This window comes from Pteropus vampyrus, unplaced genomic scaffold, assembly GCF_000151845.1.
Source record: "Pteropus vampyrus isolate Shadow unplaced genomic scaffold, Pvam_2.0 Scaffold145, whole genome shotgun sequence".
NCBI lineage: Eukaryota > Metazoa > Chordata > Mammalia > Chiroptera > Pteropodidae > Pteropus > Pteropus vampyrus.
In genome coordinates this window covers 134696-141046 of record NW_011888926.1, presented here as the reverse complement: position 1 = coordinate 141046, position 6351 = coordinate 134696, and the positions used below count along the sequence as shown (strand labels likewise).

General features: G+C 41.0%; 1 protein-coding gene across 1 annotated transcript in view; it reads right to left on the bottom strand.

Annotated features, from left to right (window-relative positions):
• The window catches only part of EFCAB6 (EF-hand calcium binding domain 6), a 197139-nt gene that overhangs the window by 115692 nt on the left and 75096 nt on the right, over positions 1 to 6351 (bottom strand). The window lies entirely within an intron of this gene.

Here is a 6351-nt window from a genome sequence, read left to right as displayed (position 1 = left end):
TGAATTACTGTGCTCACCTCCTCAGTGGTCTCCTTGTACTTACTCTCGCTGTCCTCCAATGTGTTTTCAAACTTTAACCAGCCTGCTCTTTTTGAAATGCAAATGTGATCAGATTACTCTCTCGCTTAAAATCTGTCTTTGACTCCCCACGGCTCTTAGGATAAAAACCGAAACTGGTCTGCAACTCACAGCCAGCGCAGCCTGGCTCCACTCGCATCTCTGGCCTCATCCTGCATCACGCTGCCGCTTGCTCTCTGAGCTCCGGTCACACTGGTCCCTCCGTTCTTTGAAAGGAGAAGGCTCTTTCTTGTTCTAGCTCCTTTACACTACTGCTTCCTTCGCCAGCTGCCACAGTCCCCGCCATTACCTACTTCCCAGACTTTATGTAGCTAATTCTACTCCTCTTTCGGGTCTCAATTTAATCACGACTTTCTCAAGGAACCCTTCCCTGACTTCCATAGCCAGGGCCATTTGTCCTATTAGCCTGGCTCATAGCCCTATGTCTCATTCCCTTATACCATTTATCACTAAGTATTAATATTATTAGCAGTTAACAGTTGTATAGCACTTTGATTATAACTATGATTACAGCAGCTAATGCTTGATAGATGATAATTACTTCTACTTCCGCTGTTAGCACCATGTACGTGGTCGAGAGAGATTGACTGGTTAATTGATTTTGTTAGGCATACAAGGCAACACCTAATAAATAGATTGTGGCAGTGGTTTGATGCAGTTATTCGCGTACAAAACCAATTTTCATCTTTCATACTCTGTCATTCTTCCCCAAACTTTGCCTACTATTTTGACACAATTTGTTAATGCTATATATTTTCACCTTAAATTTCAGTTAGAAATTAATTTTCTACAATGGAAACACTGTGACTACTATTAAAAACAGAATCAGCTTCGATATATTATGTTTAGGAAATTGCCTTGCTCTTTGGACAAAATATCAAACTAGATCTTCGCTCCATACCATATGTAAAATAAATTCCAAATAGATTAAAAAGTTAAATGTGAAAACTAGAACCATTAGAAAAATAGAAGAAAATCTAGGTAAATACTCATATGATATCTGAATAATAGATTTTTAAGCAAGATTTAAGAGAAGCAATTACAAACTTATCTGTTTACATTAAAATACAAGATTTCTGTATACCAGAAATATTAAAACAAAGTTACAAAGTTGTCCATCATATATACGCATGACAAATCGTTAATATTCTTAAAACACAAAATGTTTATACAATTAAATATGAAACTACTGACACCTGACTTCTGCTTCCATTAATGTTGCAGTGGGACCCTACTGGGCCGACCCTCCTGCAGATGATCCCAGTAAAGTCTGGGTGCAAGACCCGAAAGCATTACGGAGCAAGCCGGGGCGGATACAGGCTGTGGGGAGTCCGGGCTGAAAGAAGCGGCGCTGACAGGTGTCCCTCGATGCTGCCGGCCTGGGGCACGGCAGCGGGAAGGGTGGCAAAGGCACCAGTTCCAAAAAAGGAGCCTTCACGGCCTGGGCAACTAGAAGGTCAAACCCAGATAAACCATGACCCTTGGTTTGAAGGAGGAAATCCTAGACGAGAAAGAGCCAGACAGAGATCCCCAAATTCTGTCCCACTGCATTCCCGAATCTTACAGGACCAGAACCTACCCACGATAGCTTAGCTAAACACAAAAGATCTGAACTCAGACAGAGCTGCCACGTAAGAAACAGGGTATGCAGTTTGAGTCCAACCAAGGTAACTGCCTACTAAAGCAAAAGAAACAACATTTATTGAAAAAAAGAATTTAGAATCTCCACAAGTTAACACTCAAAATGTCAAGGACAGAATCTAAAATTATAGGACATATGTAAAACCAGGAAAATGGAACCATCCAATACGAAGAACACAGAATATACATATATTTACAAAATGAATAGAGCTTCGAAGACATAATACCGGGCAGTCTGACATACATGTAATTGAAGTCACAGAAGTAGAGGAAAAAATGGGGCAGAAAAAAAAAATAGTTGTAGAAGTAAAGGCCAAAATTTCTCCAAATTAATTAAATATATACATTTATAGATTTAAAATGCTGAACAAACAGCAAGCGGGACATGCACGAGAAAGGCCACGGCAACGCACGTCGCAGTTACAGAGCTGCAAGTCAGAGTCAAAGGGTCCGTCTTGAACGCGACAAGAAGAAAAGTACATTCCATACGGGAGGACGACAATTTAACCGGTGACTTCGCCTCCAGAGCGAGGGGTCCCGAAGGAGTGGGACGACGTAATGAAACGCTGCAAGCAAGAGCAAAGTGACCCAAGAAGTTTTATCTAAGAAAATATCATTCAAAAACGAAGGAGAAATAAAGACCTTTCTCAATTAAAGAAAACTAAAGGGATCCATCTTTAGCACAGCTACACCTCAGCGAAGAAAGGTCTTCAGGTGAAGGGAAAGGAGAGTAGATAGAGACCTCGGCTCCTCAGAAAAGAATGGAGAGAGTATCAAAAATGGTAAGTATCTGAAAAACACAAAAGGCTATTTTTTTTTTGCTTTTTTTCTCAGCATCTTTATAGATTACTTAAAGTAAAAATACCATTGTCATGTGGAGCTTATAACATAGGTAGATGCAATGCTGCCTTGTAAAGGGCATGGGGGATGGGATAAAGACCTATATGCTTACATAGGTTCTACGTTTTATGTGAAGCAGGACAGTGTTAACTGTATGCAGAATGGGAACGGTTAAGGATATATATAAAATAATCCCCAGAACCACCATTAAAGATTTAGCAAAGAAGTATAGCTAAAAAGACTATAAGAAAGTTAAAGTGGAATTCTAAAAGAATATTCGAAGAATCTAAAAAGACAGCTGGAGAAAACAAAGAAACAAAGGAAAACCATACACAGGAAAAATGTGAGACCCAAACCCCAAAATATCTCTAATTACTTTAAATATTAATGGACTAAAGCACTTCGATTAAAAGGTAGAGATTAGCAGAACGGGTTTTTTCAAAAGCAAGATCTAAATTCGTGCCGTCATAAAAAAGATATTTAATTTAAAGACACAGATAGGTTGAAAGTAAAAGGCCATAGGATCAAGGCCAACATCAGCAGTGACAAATCATATTGAGCTAACTGTGCAGCTACAGTGATCGAGACAGTGTGGTAGTGATCTCGGAATAGACCTATAGCTTACTGGAAGAGACTACAATCTAGGGATAAATACGCTCACACTTATGGTCAATTGATTTTTGACAATGATGCAAATTAAGTCATTGAGGAAATGACAACATTTTCAACAAATGGTGCTGGGACGACTGGACATCTCTACAGAAACAGCATGAACCTTGACCCTTACCTCACACCACACACAAAAATTAACTAGAAATGGACCTAAATGTAAGAGCTAAACTTATTAAACTGCTAGAAGAAAATATAGGATAAAATTCTTATGATACTGGGTTAAGCGAAGGTTTCTGTAAATGTAGCACCCCCCAAAAATCACCTATAACATTTTTTAAATGAATAAAATGGACTTTATCAAAATAAAAAACTTTTGTACTTTGAAAGACACATTTAAAAAATGAAAACAATCACACAATGCAACATATATATGCCTTACTGCTGAATTGTACACCTGAAACTTACTGGATTTCCTTAACTAATGTCACCATAATAAGACGGCTGGAGAAAACAATTTAAAAAACATAAAAATGAAAAAAAAAAAAAAAACCACAAGCCACACAGAGAGAAAATATCTGAAAAATACTTATCTGACAAAGAGCTCATATCCAATATATATATAAAGAACTCTTACAAAGCAAAAATAGGAAAACAAACAATCTCATAAAAAAACAAATGAAAGATTTATGCAGATACTTAACAAAAGAAGATATACTGAGAGCCAATAATCATATGAAAAGAGTCTCAATGTGATTAATCACCAGGAAAATGCAAATTAAAAGCAGAGTGAGATACCTGTAGGTACCAGAGACCTTCTAAGATTAGGAAGCCTGGCAATGCTGCTGAGGATGTGGAGCACCTGGGATTCCTACATGCTGCTGGCCGATTATTAAAGGTGCAGCCACTTCAGAGGGCAGTTTGACAGTCTTATAAATTTAACCAGACGCCTATCATATGATCCAGCAATGTTACTGCTAGGTATTTACCCAAAGAAATGAAAACGTTTGTCCACTCAAAGATTTGTACGTCGGTGTTCACAAAAGTATCTTCCCTAACAACCCCAGACTGAAAACAACTCAAATGTCTACGAAATTGTGGCGTGCTGATACTACACCATACTACTCGGCCATCGCAATAAATGGGATGTGGAGATGTGCAAGACAGGATGGCTCTTAAAATCAGGGTAACTGAAAATCATCGGATGCAAAAGACTACACACTGTGCGATTCCATCTACGAGAACTCCTGGACAAGGCAAAACTAAATGACAGCGACAGAGAGCAACAGTGGCTGGGACGAGGGTCCGGGGAGGGAGGCATTGGTTATGAAGGGCGAGAGTAACATTTTAGGGTCACAGAAGTGTTCTATACACCAACTACGGTAGTGGGTGCGTAAATACACACAACTGCAAAATCTCATTAAACTACAGGCTTAAGAATTTTACTCTGTGGAACTTACACTGGGGTAAAATTTTTTTAAAATATAGAAAATGGTCAAAGGACCTGAATAAAAAATTGTTCGTGGAGGAATTACATATAATTTTGAACAAGACAACTGTGCACCCTCAATAGCACTCCAGGACATGCAAATCACAGTGACAAACTATGCTTTCGCTGATCGAATTAGCAAGAATTTAAAATGGTGATGTTAAGTGCTGGTAGAAGAACTCTCATGAACTCCCTTTTAGGAGTAAATTAGCGCCCTTCTGGAGGACATTTATGCATTATGTAATGCAAACCTCAGAAGTGTTCAAACCCTTTGACTTAAGGGTTGACAAAACATTATGCGACCATTAAAAATTAATTTCAAGGGGTTTTTAACATAAAAAATACTCTTGATATCATCTTCAGTGAGAAAAACAAGACATAATTTATGCCTTACCTGGTCTCAAGTATGTTAAGTATGTATAGAGTATGCGTACACACACATACAAAGAAAATCTGGAAGGAACTTTACCAAAATATTAAGAACGGCTGTCTCTGGCTATCACAATTTTGGAGTAACAATTTTTTTCCTCATGGTTTCCCCTATATTCCAGTTTGAGCCTGTATGGCTTTTACAACCAACAGGAATAAACACATGGATATAAATAATTTTCATAAAATCAGCACAAACTTTGCTAGAAATCACATGAGTAACCATTATCCAAAGTCATAAAGGCATAGCTGATTTTTTAACTATTAAAAATGCCCTAGTGACACCTGATATTGTCTCTCAGGCAGGTGTCCCTCTGGGTTCTGATGCTGGGGGCCCAATGTCATTTCCGATCCATTCCCTCCCAACCACGAATCCAGGTGGAGACTTTAGCGGCATGTGACTCCACCCATGGGGAAGGACTTTGTCACACTGTTCCAAAAGTGTCAAATCCATCCAACAAATGGGCGCTGTCAGAGGAGGCAGCCAAGAGAAACAGGGGCCGAGAGAGAGATGAACCATGTGAGCCACAGGGACCAACAAGGCTCGGCCAGGGGGAGCGGCGTCTGAGCTGGAGGTGGGCGGAGCCGCAACGGGGTGGATGGCGAGGAAAGGAGGCGAGAGGAAGGTGTGACGCGGGGGAGAAATGAACACCCTCATCGGTCCACTCTTCCTTCTCTCTCTGATCCTAAATGCTAATATCCCCCATCTCGCTTCTCTCCCCTACCCATGTGCACTCTGCTGGCAGCCCCCTCCGTGCTGCGGGCCTGAGGAACCATCCCCACTGAGCTGCACGCTGCCTGTGACCCATATTTCCATTTCTAGCCTGGACTCCTCTTCTGAGCTTCCAACAGCCTACTCTGACATCAATACTCCAATTCCTAACAGGCATCTCGAACTTCACACATCCAGGATTAAACCCTTGATTTCTGTCCTCTAATCCAAGAATCCCCAACCCCTAGGCCATGGACAGGTACTGGTTTGTGGCCTGTTAGGAACCGGGCCGCATAGCAGGAGGTGAGCGGTGGGCGAGCGAGCGAAGCTCCATCTGAATTCGCAGCCGCTCCCCAGCACCAGCATCACCGCGTCAGCTCCGCCTCAGATCGTCAGGCTTTAGAGTCTCATAGAAGCACCGGGCCCTGGTGCCAGAAAGGTTGGGGACCACTGGTGATATCAGTTCTCCTCCTCAGCCCCCATCTACAAATATACAAGTTTCCTTGAGGGCCTTTACCTGGTTCGGTTGGCCTGGAGTGGTCTTCCTCTCACG